Source organism: Tursiops truncatus, chromosome 16, assembly GCF_011762595.2.
Source record: "Tursiops truncatus isolate mTurTru1 chromosome 16, mTurTru1.mat.Y, whole genome shotgun sequence".
In the NCBI taxonomy this organism is placed as follows: domain Eukaryota; kingdom Metazoa; phylum Chordata; class Mammalia; order Artiodactyla; family Delphinidae; genus Tursiops; species Tursiops truncatus.
The window spans coordinates 68,442,891-68,461,972 of NC_047049.1; the positions used below are offsets into that span (position 1 = coordinate 68,442,891).

Consider the following 19,082-nt stretch of genomic DNA (forward strand, 5'->3'; position numbering starts at 1 on the left):
GCAGGCTAAATGGGGACTTCCCTGGTGGTCCAGTGGTAAAGAATCACCTTACAATGCAGGGGACACAGGTTCGATCCCTGTTCGGGGAACTAAGATCCCACATGCAGTGGGGCAACGAAGCCCGTGCGCCACAACTACTGAGCTCGCGTGCCTCAACCAGAGAACCTGTGTGCCGTAAACTACAGAGCCCACGCGCTGTGGACCCCACACACCACAACTACGGAGCCCACATGCCCTGGAGCCTGCACACCACAGCTAGAAAGAAGCCCACGTGCTGCAACTAAAGATCCCACATGCCACAACAAAGATCCCATGTGCCGCAACTAAGACCCGATGCAGCCAGAAATAAATAAAATAAATAAATAAATCTTAAAAAATATATATGAGACAGGTGGCAAGATTCATGGTTTGTAAGCCTAAAGATAAGATCTTTTAATCTGGGTCCTGTTCAGGAACTGGGAGGTTGAAAAGGATCCCCATTTTTTTCTAGCCGTCACAGAGTTGGATGAATAAATGAATTCAGCATCTTCAGTGTCCTTCTCACTTTGATTATGCTCATGCTTTTCAGTCTCCCACGTAGCATCATCTAACGGGAAGAATAAGGACTCTAGAGCCAGCAAGATCTGGGTTCAAATTTTGGTTAGGCTACATATTAGCTGTATGGCCTTGGAAAAATTAATTAATCACTTTAAGTCTCAATATTCCCATCTGTAAAATGAGGAAATCTGCTTCTCATGGTTGTTGTACAAAATGAGTGCTCAGTATTTGGAGCTATTACCAGTAATGTCTGAACTCAAATAAAATCATCTTTAGTGCCAACATTTGAGTCCAAGGAGCCTACCTTCTTACTGCCATTTCTGCATTTATTAGACCTCTGCTGCCCTAATGCAGTTTTTAAGAAACTGCGACTTTTCAGTGACTGTATTATGAACTGTGAGGGATAAAAGATGCAGGAACCCCCATTCCTGCCCTCAAGGAATTTAAAATCTATTAAGATATAAGATATAGAACTTTAAAAAATAATAAACAAAACAATATTTATATATTTGGAAATACATGAATGCATAAAACAATGCATGGAAAGACACATCAAACTGGTAATAGTAATTATTTAGGAGTGGATTTTGGGATTAGGAGAGTTTATTGTACTGTCTAAATTTTACAGAATGAGAATGGATTAAAAATTAAATAGAATGAGAGAGCCAGGAAAAAGAAACAATAACTAGTAGTAAATGTAGCAACATAAAGAAAAGAGAAGTCCCTTTAGCCAGTGCCACGGGAATTACTGGCTGGGATCACAGAAGGAGCAATGGCCAAGGGCTGGGACTGCCCAAATGAGTTTAGGAGACCATGAAGACAGACCATTTGAGTAAAGGCAGAGTGGGAGAGAAGCTTGGAGTACTAAATTGATGCCAAGTAATGGAGGGGAGTTGAATGCTAAAATATTTGGATTTTCAGTGCCCAAATTAAGCACATTCCAGAACCATTATGAAGCCTTCAGTCTCTCTCTCCCACTTCATAATTAATACTGAATTCCAATCAAATCTTAGACAATTTCAGCTAAGCCATTGGGGCTAGTCACAAGCAAGAAAAGTCCAGCCTTAACATGCTGCCATTGTGAGTTTATAGGCACTGGGGAGCCATTGAAGGTTCTTGAGCAGCAGAAAAATCGTGTGTTAGGAGTATCTGTCTATAGAAAAAGAAAAAAGTGCTCCAGTTGGGGCATTGTTGTGAGATAAATACAGCTTTGTTTAAAGTTTATCTTTCCCTCACACCTGCCATGCTGTGAAGGAGAGTCTGGTGTTTGTTTTGTCTGGTTCACCACCCACTGAATTATTCTGTCATGAGTGTAGCAGCTTCAAGAGTTAGGGTAAAGGCACAGACCAGAGTGAGTTCCAGATTCTATGTGACCTCGATCAACTCAGTCTGAGCTGTTTAATTTGTATTCAGGAGATGTGACAAGATTCTGTTTTTTAAAGGTGACAATGGGTCACCTAGTATTCTAGACTCAATGTGAATAAACTGTAGAAATTCACTTCCGTATCTTTGTGTCTGAGGTGTTTCGTGTGTAAAATACTTGCGTGATATATTCCTTTTATTACTTCTATAAATAAAACTGTATTCTTACTGTCTCAAAGAGTTCATATTACTCATATTTGAAATCTCTGAGTTTTCTGTATTAAAACTAAATTTTCTTAGGGGTTGGAGAGCTTTTTACACCCAAGCTTGTCAAGCACATTTTTTCCTGGCCCAAATGCAAGCACCAGATGATGTCTGACAGGATCTCAGCTGGGGTTCACCACTGAATGGGATGAGAGACATTTAGTGCCACTGCAAGGGCACCAGATACTGTGGTTTAGTTTCCTACACTGGACAAAGGGTTGATAGGGAAAAAAAACCAAAACACAAAAAGCACAATGTAGACTGGCCCCAAGAAGATAACTTAAATGAGGTGTGCCCTGTTAGAGACTGGCTCAAATAAGTACTTGATACTTCCCTCAAACTTCAGGGACTTCTACAACTCCAGATTTCTTCCCATTCTCTGTCTTCATTTTATGTTAATTATTGTAGTATTCACTCTGTGCCAGACACTGTTGTAAGCATTTTGTCTACATGTATAATCATACAGGGTATGTACTATTATTTCCACATTTTAAAATTGGGAAACTGAGGCACAGAGGATCAAGTAACATGTCCAAGGTAACACAGACTAGTTAGGGTCGAAGTCGTCATTCAAATGTTGGTGGTTCAATTCCAAGGACCATGGCCCTGGCCACCATGCTGTCCTACAGCTTGAATTTTATACAATGAGAATGTGTATGTATTTGGGGATCTCCTTATCTTCACCCATAGCCATATCCTTTCGAGGCTAGACTCTCCTCATTTGATATTAATCCAGTTCTTTCCAGCTGCTTCAGTCCCTCTTCTCAGAGGCTCCTTCCCCACATATATGCTCAGTTGACCTCCATTCTTAGAAAGCAAAATTACTAAGGCGCTCTCTCTTCCCTTTCTTCACCGCCAAACTTCTTGGACCATTCGTCTGAATTATTCCTCATAGACACCTGAACACCTTGCAGTCAGGTTTCTATTTTGAGGCTCTACTGCAAACATTTTCTCAGAAGCCACCTAAGGCCCCATAATTGCCACCATCTGGTGGCTTCTTTGCAGCTCTTTTGCCAAACATCTCTGCTGGTTTGACTCTGTGGTCCATGCTCTTCTTGCAAATCCCCTGCTCCCTTGAGGGTTATGACACTGTGACCTCTTGCTGATGCTCTCTCCTCCCAATTCTCTCTCGCCTCCTGTGCTTACCTAGCACTCCTGGCCCGCTTGCCCACGAGTGGGTGTTCTCCGGGAGCCTTCCTCTGCTCTCCCCTCCTGTTTGCTGCCTCTTCTTCCCTTGATGATCTTGTCCACATCCACAACTTAAATGATTACCTCCCTTTGCATCTCTATTTCTAGTTCCAGCTCCCTCTGACATCTACATCTGCATTTCCAACTCCATCTGGAGGCTCAATACGTTGCAAAGTATCCCCCAGAACTCTCCTTCCACCTGGTAGGGCCTCACTATCAATTGAATACCTCTAGGATCAATGCAGTTTTAATTCTGCCTATAAGAACTATCAGTTAAAATGGTGACTCATTGCTAATAGCTCCCTATTAATGTAAAATAAAATTAATAGGGAACATGAAGTATAAATATGAATCAGATGGAGAAAGAAAGAACAGTTCATATTTTATATCGGCCGTATTCTGACTAACCAGGACACACTTTCATGTACTGTTGATGTATTCATTCCTTTCCCTGTCCATGGTTTCAAAAGAGCCATCATATTTTACCCTATTCTGTAAATTCCACAGATTCTTAGATTGTCCCCAGGATTCTTCAGAGGAAAGTTTAGGGGCTCCTCCCTTTCAAACAGCACATTTGAGACTGTTTTCTCTCCTTTGATTAAGATCATGTATGATGGATCAGAACCTTGACTCCAGCAACACTACAGCTTAGCATCAAACTAGAAGAAACTGGAAACTGTTAAGAATCATCTCTTTTGGGGTTTCCCTGGTGGCACAGTGGTTAAGAATCCGCCTGTCAATGCAGGGGACACGGGTTCGAGCCCTGGTGTGGGAAGATCCCACATGCCGCGGAGCAACTAAGCCCATGCGCCACAACTACTGAGCCTGCGCTCTTGAGCCCGTGAGCCACAACTACTGAGCCCACGTGCCACAACTACTGAAACCTGCACACCTAGAGCCTGTGCTCCGCAACAAGAGAAGCCACCGCAATGAGAAGCCCACACACCACAATGAAGAGTAGCCCCTGCTCACCGCAACTGGAGAAAGCCCGCACGCAGCAATGAAGACCCAACGCAGCCAAAGAGAAATAAGTTTATTAAAAAAAAAAAAAAAAAGAATCATCTCTTTTGGCACAACAGAAAGCCATAGAATACAATTGGAAAAAGATCTTAAGGCAAACGAAACTCATCCAAAACAGACAGTAGATTAACCTCTTTGTTAAGATTTCCAAGAATGGACACATGTCCTTCCTTGGTAACTCATCCCCGCAATTAGACAATTGTTACAGACTCTCAGAACTAAGAGTAAGAGGCATAAATTGCCTGCAGAAATATTTAAATGTGTTTTGGTCTCCTGTCCAAGGGATCTGTTTCAGAAAATTGAGCCAAGCTGGCCCGCTTATCCGCTCCCTGATTAAGCAAAGATTGATGATGTTTTTGTGGGCATGTTCTGAGGAAGCTCTGCATGTTCTGTTGACCCCTGCAACATAGACCAGGGAACAAACCATCCTGAGGGCAGGATGAATCATAAGTCCTGGCACGCAGTGAGTCCATTAACTCTGAGTGAGAGAGCAAGCACAATACAAGAGGAGCCGGGCAGGAAGGGCCAAAGGAAGCGGCTCAGGAATAATTCAGATTATCAAACATTATCCTGAGGGGCACTGGGATGATAGGGACACTGAAGAGGTTAACAAACAAGTGGATGGGGAACCTGGTCAGTAAATGAAGACTCTCTCAAGTGGGCAGGCTCTAATTAACCTTTTAATATTTCCCTTCACGGCATCACTGTTTGTGACACAAACCCTCACAACCCTGTCCCCAGGCCTTCCTCCACAGTGGAGAAAACTAGACCATGTGGAGCCCTGCCTCTCATTACTGCTTTTACCTAATTTGCATCTGGCTTTTCTGATTATACTGCTCTTGCCATAAGATGGAATCTTTGCCAGGGAAACCAGTAACGGAGTTTGCACAGCATCTTGACTGGGATGTTTATCTCATTTGGTCAGTGTTCGACTAAGTTCTTGGGCACCCTCACTTCTGTGGTTAAAAGTGCAAATCGTCATATAGGTTTGCCTGTTATCTCACCTTTTTCTCCCTCTTTCTCTTTATATGCATTTAACTCTGTTTTTCTCCTCGTTAACGGTAGTCTCTTCTCACTTCCTATAGATTATCCTCTAAGCAAGATTGCCCACTCTACAAATGCCTTGCCCATAGTGGGCGTTTAACAAACATTTCATGAATGAAAGAAAGAATGACTACCCTAATCATACCATCAGTTATGTCTATACTCTTGCTGCTTACTTTCTCAGCAAGCGTCAGATCAATCCCATGGTTGGCCAACTTTTCACAGGGAGGGCTTGGGTTCTAAATCTCTGTAAACATAATAGAGATTTTCTGCTTTTTCATTTCTCCCTCCCCCAACCCCTGAGCTGACCAAATTCAGCATTCAGGAAACTCATACTGGAAGATGACAGGCCCTTTCCTAGACTCTGTCTTCCAGAATTGCTTCCAGGAAACAGCTGTGCCCATCCTCTGGAAGCCCGGGGTATGTCTGTCTTTCTAAGAGGAGGTCAAGTCAATTTGGTAGTCTGAGTTCTCACCTCCAGAAGCCTGACTCTACTGGCTTATTCACAGATACATGGCCTGTTTTCCTCAATATATCACAGCCTGGAGCACAGCAGAAGGTCACAAGAAATAGGCAAGAGGAATAGTTAACAATTCTAGACAGAGTTTCCCAAGACCTACTGGCATGAAGTTGCAGAGTAAAGAACAGACACTTCCTGGGGGTCATCCTTGGGGGTCAGCAGCCCCCATGTCTGACCTCTGGTCAAGGCTCCTACTAGACCTCAGCAGAGAACCCGAAGTCTGACCCCTGATCTATCACCAACCAGCAGTGTGATCCTGGATAAACAGACCCTGGGTCTGTTTCTTCTTCTGTGAAATGAGCACAAATATAATTTTCCCACTAAGACATAGAATTACTGTGAAAACCAAAATGACACAAAATCAGAGCCTGGTTTAAATGAAGCAACAGAGGTTATAAAAGGAAAACGATTTGTACAAACTTCTACAGCTTTTTTCAGAGTCCCACCCAACCTAAACTCCCAGCTTCAACTGAGCTGAGGGCCCCAGACTCCCAGCTGCTTCCACAGCTCCATGCTGTAGGTGAAAACACTGGGGAAATGATAATGTGCTGGGTTTGATATATTACTATTATTGTTATTATTATTTATAATCCATAGAAAGATTGTTGAGAGTTCTTGTCCTATAATAGTATGGCTGATTTATATGCTCTTATCTTCCTTAAAAATAGAAATGACAAAATTTAATCATTTTTTGGTATCAGACAAAATAACAACAAAAAACTTTCCTCTCGGGTTTTGAAGGCTGTTTCCTCCCTCCATAGCTCCACCGGTGTGTAGACATTATGGTTCCAAGGAGACTCATATCTGTTTAAAAATAGAAAGTACTACCTACTTTCTCCCCACCCAAAATCCTTCATGGACTTTGGCCTGAGTCCATTGAAGAATGGGCAAAGAGTAAAGGTGGAATTCTTGGTGGGAGTTGTGCAGGGTGATCCAAAAGGTGAAAAAAAAAAATCTGCCAGCAGTTTTCCAGGGCTTGCACAGTTATTAAGATGAAAAAACAAAGGGCGGGTGGGGGGGACAAAACATCTGGGGATGATAAGCTAACTCAGGAATTTTTTTAAAAAAAACTGTTGTCTAGAAAGGAGCATAGCACTTCAAAACAGATGTTTTGCTTGAAATTTTCCAGAATGGAATAAATGAGAGAGGAGAAGCAAGACCAAGAACTGGCGCACAGACACTGGCCCTCCAAGAGTTAATGTGCATTTTGAACATGCACAGGTCCTTCATTTTTCACTTCCAAATTCTATCCCTTCAAAACTCCCTTATTTGTCCATGCCACATCCCCAGGTGCAGGGAGAGGTGTGCTTAGTAGCCAACTCCAGAAAAAAAAAGGCACACCTATGGAAAACAACAAGCCAAAGGCAAGTCTCCTTTGATAAGAAAATGATTCCGGATTGGGGAAGGAGGGAAGAGCTAAATAGAACCGGTGGCGCCCCCTGGAATAACCAAGTTACAAACACAACTCAGGAACCAAGTTGGACATACAAAAGCAGGAAAAGTGGTTGAAGTTCCCTGCTCCTTTCTATTATCTAACCTGGGAGTTAAGCATGTGCACTGGAGTAAAAGTTGTGAAAGTCACAGACCAAAGTGTCACTGAAGATAAGATAAGGAACAACATGCAGAGCTGCAACGTTAACCTACAGCCAAAGGAGGCACTGTGTGCTGTATAGGAGTATTCACAGTGAAGGGTTTTGAAAGCTCAGAACAGGACTAAACAAGTCATAAATGATCTTTTTCCTTCCAGTTTTATTGAAATATAATTAACATACAGCACTGTATACATGTTTAAAATGTACAGCAATAATGATTTGACTTACATCATGAAATGATTATCACAGTAAGTTTAGTGAACATCCATCATCTCGTATATTGATAGATACAAAATTAAAGAAATAGAAAAAAGTTTTTCCTTGTAAGAACTCTTAGGATATACTCTCTTAACAACTTTAATATATAACGTACAGCAGAATTAATTATATTTATTATGTCGTACATTACATCTCTAGTACTTATTTATCTTATAACTGGGAATTTGTACCTTTTGAGTGCCTTCATCCAATTCCCTCTCCCCCCACTCCTCTGCCCGTGGTAACCACAAATCTGATCTCTTTCTCTGTGAGTTTGCTTGTTTGTTTTCAAAGTATAATTGACCTTCAACACTATGTTAGTTCCTGTTATACAACATAGTGGTTTAATACTTCTATACATTTTAAAATGATTACCATTATAAGTCTAGTTACAATATATCACCATACAAAGTTTTTACATAGTTACTGACTATATTCCCCACATTGTACATTTCATACCTGTGACATTTATTTTGCAACCAGAATTTTGTACCTCTTAATCTCCCTCACCTATTTCTTTCCTCCTCCACCCCCATCCCCATCCCCTCTGGCAAGCACCTGTTTATTCTCTGTATCTATATCTCTGTTTCTGTTTTGTTATGTTTGTTCGTTTGTTTTGTTTTTTAGATTCCACACGTAAGTGAAATCATACAATATTTATCTTTCTCTGTTTGACTTATTTCACTAGGCATAATACCCTCTAGGTCCATCCATGTTGTTGCAAATGGCAAGATTTCATTATTTTTTTATGGCTGAGTAATATTCCATTGTGTATATATGACATTTAGGTTGCTTCCATATCTTGGCTATTGTAAATAATGCTGCAGTGAACATATGGGTGCATATATATTTTTGAATTAGTGTCTTTGTTTTCTTTGGATAAATGCCCAGGAGTGGTATTGCTGGATAATATGGTAGTTTCTATTTTAAATTTCTTGAAGAATCTCCATACTGTTTTCCATAGTGGCTACACTAATTTACATTCCCATCAAAAGTGTATTAGGGTTCCCTTTTCTCCACCTCCTTGCCAACACTTACTTGTTGCCTTTTTAATAATAGCCATTCTGACAGGTGTGAGGTGATACCTCATTGTGATTATGATTTGCATTTCCTTGATGATTAGTGATGTTGAGTATCTTTTCATGTGCCTGTCAGCCATCTGTATGTCTTCTTTGGAAAAATGGCCATTCAGATCCTCTGCCCATTTTTTAAAAATTGGGTTGTATGAGTTTTTGTATGTTGAATTATATGAGTTCTTTGTATATTTTGGATATTAACCCATTATTGATATATGATTTGCAAATATCTTCTCCCATCCAGTAGGTAGCCTTTTAGTTTTGTTGATAGCATCTCTCACTGTGCAAAAGCTTTTTAGTTTGAGGCAGGCCCATTTGTTTTTTTCTTTGCTTTTGTTTCCCTTGCCTGAGGAGACATATCCAAAAAAATGTCACTAAGACGGATGTCAAAGAGCTTACTGGCTATGTTTTCTTCTAGAAGTTTTATGGTTTCAGGTCTTCATTTAAGTGTTTAATCCATTTTGAATTTATTTTTGTGCATGGTGTGAGAGAGTAATCCAGTTTAATTCTTTTGCATGTAGTTTTCCAGTTTTCCCAACACCCTTTATTGAAGAGGCTGTTTTTCCCCCATTGCATATTCTTGCTTCCTTTATGATAGATTAATTGCCCATGTAAGTGTGGGTTCATTTCTGGGCTCTCTATTCTGTTCCATTGATCTATGTGTCTTTGTACCAGTACCATGCTGTTTTGATTACTGCAGCTTTGTAGTACAGTTTGAAATCAGGGAGCATGATACTTCCAGCTTTGTTCTTCTTTCCCAAGATTGTTTTAACTATTCAGGGTCTTTTGTTTTTCCATACAAATTTTAGAATTATTTGTTCTAGTTCTGTGAAAAATGCCATTGGTATTTTGATAGGGATTGCACTGAATCTGTAGATAGCCTTGCATCATATGCTCATTTTGTCAATAGTAATTATTCCAATCCATGAACACAGTATGGGTTGTGAATGATTTTAAGACAGTCATGGCTACAGTATAACAATATTTCTATTCAAGCATCCTTTAGCACCATGCAGCTGTGGGAAAACTTAATTGACCTGACCATGTTTTCTTATATAGTTACTAAGGCAGATCTTTCATGTTCCAATAAACATGTGACTCCAGACTAGCACTGTCCAAGAGAGATATAATGGGAGTCACATATGGAATTTAAACTTTTCTAGTAGCCACATTTTTCAAAAGGTAAAAAAAAAAGGCAATGTATTGTATTTAACATGATATATCCAAAATATTAACATTTCAACATGTAATCAACATAAAAAAATTAAATATTTACTCTTTTTTTTGCACTAAGCCTTCAAAATTTGGTGAGTATTATTCACTTACAGCACATCTCAGTTTGGACTAGCCACATGTCAAGAGCTCAGTAGCCACATGTGACTAGTGACTGCCACATCTAAACTGTCTAGCACAGATCTAAACTGTCACCAGTTTGACATAATGATTTTCCTTTAACCTATTATTTTTTGAAAACTGTACCTTAACCTTATTGCAAGAACTGCTGACAGTGTTTCATCTAACCTATCACAGAACATCATACATATCTTCAGGTGAAGCAAAAATAAATTTTACAGAACAATGAAAATTTCGTGGCACTCCTATTAAACAGTCATAGTATGTCAGTGTGTCCTGACATACCTATTAGGAACCACTGGTATAGTGAGGGAAGGAGGGGTTGAGGAGGAAACAAAATGTTTCTAAAAAAAGATTCAACCCCAAATTATCAGAATGTCTCTTTGATGTCTTCAATAATAAATTGTCAACCTAAAGCACTTTGGAGCATCTGGTTCAGCCTCCTTCATTTAATAGAAATAGAGACCCAGAAAAGTTAGTGTCTGGTTCAAGGTCAGCAAGAAGCTAGTGCCAGGACTTAATGTCTAATAGAACATTGAGGGTTTAATTTAGATCAGGAGAGTTAAAGGACCAGGAAACTATATAAATGTATAATATATGTGATGTGTGTATAATTATACACATTTTAGGCTTATTTTAAAAGTATGAAGGCAGAGTGCAGGGTGATTTAAATAACCTTCATCCGAAACTGTTTTATATTTTCATCACCAAGATGTTTTAAGACTATTCATTGTTATTATGTTTTCTGTGTAAATAGTATTTGCTTTAGAGTTTAGAAATGCCCCTATGTTGAAAAAAAAAAAAAAACTAAATTAACTATGGACATAGGGCTTGAAGGAAAGTGCTTTTGCCTTCTGGTAGAATAATTCACATTTTTGAACAACAGCCAAAACACTTAAAGAACATGCATTTTCATTCTGCATTTAATGTAACAAACAACAAGAGAAAACATAATTTAGACACACTTCCCCCTATTAATTTGCTTTTCTGAAGTCAGTTGTAAATATGTTGATTCCCCTCTCTCCCTTTGTTTTTCTCCTGGGATGGTGCCTAACCACAGTGAGGCCGTAATTGGAGAACATAGAAGGATTGATTTGAAAATGTCACGAATGTTGTTAATATACTCCCATTGACATAAAAGTTTCATTAATTCATTCTGCAGGCAATCAAGTTCACCATATTGTAGAGAATGGAACTAAATGGCTGAAAAGACAGATAAAAGGCATTTTTGATTATTTTAATTTTAAAGTAAAATAGCAAAAAATGTAAATCTCAGGGTTAGAGTTGCCAAAATGCATTAGGCCTTTATGTATACAACATTTCAGCTAAACAGTTCTGGAAAAAAGTCCTTTGACCACTAGTTATCTCAATTCACTGCTAAATCTTCAGTTATAATTTAATCTATGCAGATTTCAATGACTTTGTTTTAGCGATCTAAATTTTTTTTAAAAAGGAAATAAACTGCATATTCCTTAAATCACCCAGTCAAGGTCAAGTTTATAACTGATATTAAATTGACTTGATTTTCACAGTTGCTTTCAATTAGATCAAAATGGCTCTTTTTGGAATGTACAAAAAACAGAAAGGTATAAAATTCTTTTTAAAGTGGATGAAAAGGTACCCACAACTTCATTAGTTGTATTTTTCCATTACATACTATTTATTAGAATAGTGTGTCAATAGCCTTGATCATACATGATCTAGAAGTCAAACTTATACTGAGAAATTTTTTACTTTGCCATACAATTCCCCCATTAAGATTTCATTTGTCAACTGAGAAAAATGTGAGTGCCTCTATGACATACCATGTAGTTAAACTCTGCATGAAATTTATAGTCTGGCTAATGAAGTCACTACAGAATTATGGAAGCTCTTTGTCACAAACTACTTAAAATATAAGATGAAGTTCAAAGATCTTTACATAGCTTGGAATTACTTATTAGAATGTGCTACTTTTATTCTCCGTATCTCAGGCAATCAATTACAACTTATCTAGTAACTGTAGTGAATAGTTAATGCTCATATGCCTTGAGTAAGTGGGTTGTTTTTTTGAGGAAATCAAGGAAAGAGGAGGCTACATTTTACTTCTGGACGGTTTAGAGCCTGGCTTAGCTGAGAGAACGGAAATATGGAAGAGACTAGAGTGGGGTTCAGAGATGCACTGAAAGAGGAACCTGAAGCCAGAAATGAGGATAGAATTGGAGCCCTGGGGAAGGCGCATAAATCTGGAGAGGCCTGTGGTTGGAGGGGCTCTAGCTGACTTCTGGAATGCAGAGATCTAATGAGAACCCCTGCCCACTTAAAGACTGATTCAGAAGTCTGCACGTGGGTGTGGCTGAAAAGAGAAGGCCTTTCATTCTCAGCTACGAAGAAAGTCTCTCTGAACCTTACATTCCTAAAACTATAGTGCATTCAAATTTTACCCAAGCAGTGCTCACCATATCATAGGTACCTATTAAATAAAATTCAAAAACCAGTTGAGCAAAGCTAAGGGAGTTTGGCACAATTCTAGAGATGAGTCTGTGCTCACGTGTAGGCCCACACAGGAACAGTTAAACAGTAACTAAGCAAGAATGGGGCAGTCAAAATCAGTAAAACAAGGATCTTCACTGAGACAAATCAGATCTGCACATAGTGACTTGGCATGCTTTTCCTAACCGATTTATGCTGGGAGGTAATTTTTCTTTCAGCCAACACAGGTATTCATACATATTCCAGTACACTGTACATTCAAAAGAAAACTAAATCTGGCTTAAATCAGTAGTAATACACTAATTACTGAAGAATTTAGATTCTTTTCTCAAGATACCCAAGAACAATTTCCGAATAAACCAACCACAAAATCTACCACTGCTTTGGTGGTAACTGGCTTTTGAAAATGGCATTTTTACTGGACTGGATGTCACTAAGGACATCCTTCCTCCTTTAAAAACAAATTAGAATGATAGCATATTCCTATTTAATCAGCAAGTTATCATTCAATACCTTCTCTATGAATCATCTAGAGGTAATGGGGAGTATTATCTACATGGGAAGACAAGACAAACATATTAATTTAATACATATTTTCTTAATATATATGCAAACCCTACATGGCTGTCCTCCCATGGGAAGACGCTGTTATTGTCATATACAAACTTTTGAGGTCTAACTCAGCATAGGCTTAGCCCCAAATAGTAAATCCACCTCACTAAGCATTAGCAAACAATGTAGATTTACTGAAACTTTTGTGAGCACACAGGAAACAGGGTTTTAACTGTATACCACATAGAAAACAACCTCAAGGAGCTCCTTTTTGAACCTTTTTAAAATTTTCTCCCATAGCTTTTTTTAGGTACCAGTTACTGAGCCTCCATTTCCCATCAGAACCCATTCCCCAAATCTCCATTATTGTCCCAAACAATTCAGCTCTAATCCTAAAGTGGTGTGCACTCCAAGACAAAGCAAAAGCTGGTAAAATTAACCAGGCCAAAGCTCGGTGGAAGTCAGCTAAGCAACTATATCCCAACGTGCCCCTTGGGGTGAGGATGTCATCCCCAACCCACATGGCTTATCTAATTATTCACCTAACAGAAACAAACATTGCTGGCTTAGGGGATGGGGAGAGAAATTCTCTGCTAAGGAAAAAAAAAAGAATTTTCTCCATGTCTTTGCTTTTACAATATGCAAGTCACCATAGCAAGTGCCGTGGAACATATAAACTTGTATAAGACATAGTATGTGGGAGATTTACTAATGATCCATTTATGATCCTCTCTGTGACAGGAAAGCAGGGAGTTCCTGTATATAGGGAATTTCCTACAAAATGTTGTTGTAAGTTACTCAGCTTTGGGAAGGAATATGGAAAAATCAAGGTAAATATGTTTTGGTTTGGAATGTACTGATTTGACATTAGTGAATCAAATAGATTTTTGTGTTGGTCAATGAGACCTGGCCATAAAAATGTCCCAAATTACTAGTATTTGCATTCCTAGACAATGTTAAACAGTTGATCCAACAACCTAGGTCCAATAACCAATAGGCTAGGTAGGCAGAGTCTATGTTCTGATGAATAGGAGCAGGAAGGCCTAAAAAAGAAAACTGAAGCAGCTACTTGCCTTGTAATATAAGGAATCATGTTATGGAAGTCTTCCTACTTTGGGTTGAGGGCTTCTAGTCTGTGGCCAATGGGAAACCACTGTTAGTTCATGAAGAGGGAAGTGAAGTGATATAACTGGTTTTTGTGAAGACTACTTTGAAAACTCTCTACAAACTCTCTCTCTAGCTTAGAAGTAGCAGAGAAAGAAGGCAGGGAGGCCAAGTATGAGGGTCTAGATAGGTAGTGTGAGAGAAAGGAATGGATACACAAATGCTGAGAATTGCTTTGAAAACGTTTCCTAAAAATTGCTGACTGATCAGAATTAGAGGAAGAAGTGAAAAAGGGAAGAGTCAAATACAACTCTGATTTGGATCTCACGTTACTGAGGTAACAGTAATGGCATTTATAGAAATGGGGAACTTGAGATGAGAGGCCAATCTGAGGTTGGGATTAGTCAAAATTAGTCAGTCAAGAAATATTTACTACATGCCAATCACTGGGCAAGGTGCCAGGGACACAGGAGCAAGCAGAGCTGACATGATCTTTGAACTCACAGAGCTCACAGATGGGGAAAGACCAACATTACATAAATGATTAATATAGTTTATATGTAACATAATAGGGGTAATAAATTCTGTAGAAAGAATAACCTACATTTTGTGTGGTAGTTTCAGATTTAGAAATGTTCAAGACACTTTTTATTTTTGAATGACTACAGAGAGGAGAAAAAGGAGCAAGCAGCAGTCAGCGCTCAGAAATCAGCCTGTATTCATAGCAGCATTATTCACAATAGCCGAAAAGTGGGAGCAACACAGGTGTCTATCAACTAATGAGTACGTAAATAAAATGTAGAACATCCATACAATGGAATATTATTCAATTATAAAGAGGTATGAGGTTCTTAGTCATGTTATAACATGGATGAACTTTGAAAAATTATGCTAAGTGAAAGAAGTCAGTCACAAAGCATCACAGAGTGTATAATTCCATTTATATGAAATGTCCAGAATAGGCAAATCCATCAAGACGAAAGCCGATTTTTGGTTGCCTAGGGCTGGGGCTTGGGAAGATTGAGGAGTGACAGCCAAAAGATATAGGATTTCTTGTCAGGGTGATGAAAATGTACTAAAATTGATTATGGAGATGGCTGCACAACTCTGAATAGACTCAAAACCATTTAATTTTATACTTCAAATGGATGAATTGTATGGTATATAGATTATATCACAATAGAACTGTTTTTTTAATCACCTTGTATGGTAGAATAAAGAGGTCAGCAATAGGAGAGAAAATGTTTATTAAAAACCCAGGAGTTCATTTTGAGTTCAGTTATATGTAAAGTGGTTAAAAATAGGTACAGTTCAGGAACAGTCATTTTTCTACACTAGCCATGATTTATGATTTTCTACAATTATCTAAATATTGAGGTTTAAATGTCAGATGGGCAAAGACAAGCTCTGACCTAAAACTATATAACAACTTTGGATGCTAGAGAACAGAGCATATCACATTTGGTCATACTTAGGACATTTGCTTAGTCACTGAGTTATCTAACCAAACTTCTTAAGTTAGCTAAGCTGTAAATTCAGATTCCCTATAACCATTTTACAACACGGTTTCTGAAAAACAAAAATTTTTAGTCCCAATTGTCGTGCTTCATAACTTTCCTTTAACTGAAACTGATTTCCTTCTCAAAGGGAAACCAGTTTTGGTTTTTTTTTTTCATATTTTTCTTTCTCAAAGAGATATTTAAATTTCTTTTTTCTGCCAGGTCTAAGAGCCTAAGTGGGGATCTGATCTAGTCTGGGTGGTCATGGAATGCTTCCATAAGGAAGTGAAATTTAAATTGTGATCTGTAGGAGTTTGATAGGCAGAGAAAAAAGAAGGAAAAAATGTCCATCAGAGAGAAAAGCATGTGATTGGATCCTGGAACAGAAGAGATCCTGGTACATGTTGAAAGTTGTGGATATATTACAGGTAAGGAACTAACCAAATAGCATTGTCTGGTGGTTGGTTTTAGATACTGGATTAGAGATCAGGATTAAAGAAGAATCTTGAGATGTCATCAAAACAGAAGTAACCACTGAGAAGAAAGAGAGCAGGAAGTAAGAACTGCGACTGGAGAAATGCCCACAACTACAGAGAAAGCTGGGAAGAGGAGCCGCTGTGTGAACAATTGGACAGGTAGGAGGGAAATCAGGGAAGAGCAAAGGTACAGGAATGAAAAAGAGGAGACAGTTTCAAGATGGGCACAGTGATCAGTTGTTTCAGATGCTAGCGATATTATTGAAGGGGAATGAAGATCAGAAAAGGCCTGGAATTTGTCAATATAAGTTCAAGAGACTTTAAATTTTTAAATAATTGTCTAACTCTCCCTCCCCACATTAAGAAATGGGTAGAATCGCTGAGAATCAAAAACCCAACACTACATCTCACTACAGGACCAAGAGGATCAAATCATAATGAACCTGACATGCTTCCCCCTACAAAGTGAGTTTTTGTAGTGATGTGTGTTCTAGCTGATACTAATGCAGGGGAAATAAATAAAAAAGAGAGTGTATCTTTTGCAGACATATCCCCCAAAAGCTCAAAGAGTTATTTTTGGAGGACAAAATTAGGTTTACCTTGAGAATTTTTTTTAGGCTCCAATGAAAACAAAGACTAATTTAGAATCCAGGGGTTGATTTTACCATTTGTTATTTCTTACAATGGGATTTAGCACAGAAAGTCATTTAACGCTGAACAGAAACAGTTGAGTTACTTGTCAATTTTCAATGGCTTTTTTTTCTGTGTTCATTTATTTATCCTTGCATCAACAATTACTTGAGCCTTACCATATGTAAAGTGAAAGGCTTCACTTCCCTTTGGAAACAGACCTCCGTATTGAGTACAGTATTTCCAAAAACACAAAGAGTCTTCTGATTCAGAGGAAGTGACACGATGGTCTATATTTCAACAGTTCTTTTACACTGAACTAACAAGACTTTGTGGGATGACACCATGAAATTGGGCTTTAAACCCATGTGGGGGCTGAGGAGCAGCAGGATAACCGTGAGGCCCCTTCGGGTGTTGGATTCGTTTCCTGTCACTACAAATTACCACAAACTTCTCGTCATGAAAGGACACGAATTTATTCTCTCACAGTTCTGGAGACTACGAGTCCAAAATCATTTCACTGAGCTAAACTCAGAGTGTGGGCAGGGATGGCTCCTTCTGGAGGCTCTGGGGGAAAATCTACTTCCTTGCCTTTTCCAGCTTCTGGAGGATGCCTGCACGCCTCGGCTCATGACTTCTTCCCCTCGTCACTACAGTCTCTTGCTTTCATTATTACTTCTCCTACTTCCTCCTTTGACCTTCTTGGCTCCCGCATACAAGGACCCTTGTGATCACATTTAGGGCCCATCCAGATCATGCAAGATAATCTCCTCATCTCAAGGTCCTTAACCCAGTCATATTTGTAAGTCTCTTTCACCACACAGTATACACAGGTTCTGAGAATTAGTTGCAGGTGGCTTTGTGGGGCCATTATTCATCCTACCATGGGTGTATTTCCAGTCCCAGATTTCCCTCCTCTGAGAATTACCTCTTCATCCACAACAGGGATGGAACCCTGCAGCCGTGTACTATACCTCTTGGCCAGAGCTATTTGAACTATGAATGAACACTCTCTCCAGTGGATTTATAATTAGGAGACAGAGGCCAGCAAGACCCTGCTGGAGTTACCCAACTCAGCTGCAGAGAGACCCGAAGCCCAGGTGGGATTTTAGCTTTGTCTCAGGGTGACTTTTGAATGCATGTGCTAATTTAACAAGTTGCCTACTATTAAGCTGCAAACAGTGAAAGGATGGAAGCCAATTTAATCTGCATTTCAATCTCAAACCTTATTTATCTTGTTTATAAACTTTAAAGACATTTAGAAAATTTTGCCAACCATTACAACTTGTCAGTCATTTCTTTCCTTCACTCACAATGTCACAAATGGTTATAAAGAGAACCCAGTGGGGAAATTCAAAGTCAAGATTAATGCCCCACTTATATGTATAAGTAAACTCAGTGGTTCATTTATCAGCTCCCACTAAGTTGCATTAACTGTCTTTCCAGATTATAAATCATTCTTATTAAACCAGAGGCATTTCAGTGGAAAGTTGGGCACTCTAGCCAGGGAGATAACTCACCCTAAATGCTCTTAAGGCAGAGGGGTCTGGATCACCTTCACCCTAAAATCAAAGGTAAGATTCCTTATTATCAGTCATGCATTGTTTCTCCTTCACCAAAAATATTTTATTTCACGCTGATGAAATCACTATAATGAAAATTACCAATTTACTTATTTAAAATTCTTCTTAAATGCATTTCTGTCCCTTACCATACTTAGCTCTCTCTTTTTTTTAAAGGCCAAGAGTTCCTTGGCTCACTGAGGCCCTCATGATGTGTGGCACAAGACAACAAAAGGTGCTCTGCTTTCTGTAAAGATCTTAACTGCAATGGCTGAGCCCTGGAACCACATTCTAAAGTATCCATTGTTCTTTGTAGGCATTCGCTGTGCCCCATCATGTCAGATAACCACAGCTAACATTCTGTAGGCAAACATGGCCCCATTCATTACATCAAGCAGTGAATAATTCATATAGCAACTTTTACCCTGGGCAAAATACACTGACATCAGGAGCATTAAACTGGAGTCATTCAAGGAACAAAATGGTTATTCATGCTTTCAATGTGAACTATTAAATCTTGCCAGTTAAGTTAAAGAATGAATTAATTCATTGGACATATCACACAAGTCCATA

General features: G+C 39.0%; 1 long non-coding RNA gene across 1 annotated transcript in view; it reads left to right on the forward strand.

The window, feature by feature from the left end:
- Window positions 1-19,082, forward strand: part of LOC109550121 (uncharacterized) — a 227,391-nt gene that overhangs the window by 91,713 nt on the left and 116,596 nt on the right. The window contains exons 5-7 of the long non-coding RNA XR_002176491.3: window positions 16,313-16,476; window positions 17,893-18,047; window positions 18,394-18,521. This is a non-coding gene — a long non-coding RNA (uncharacterized lncRNA). The remainder of the gene's footprint in view (window positions 1-16,312; window positions 16,477-17,892; window positions 18,048-18,393; window positions 18,522-19,082) is intronic.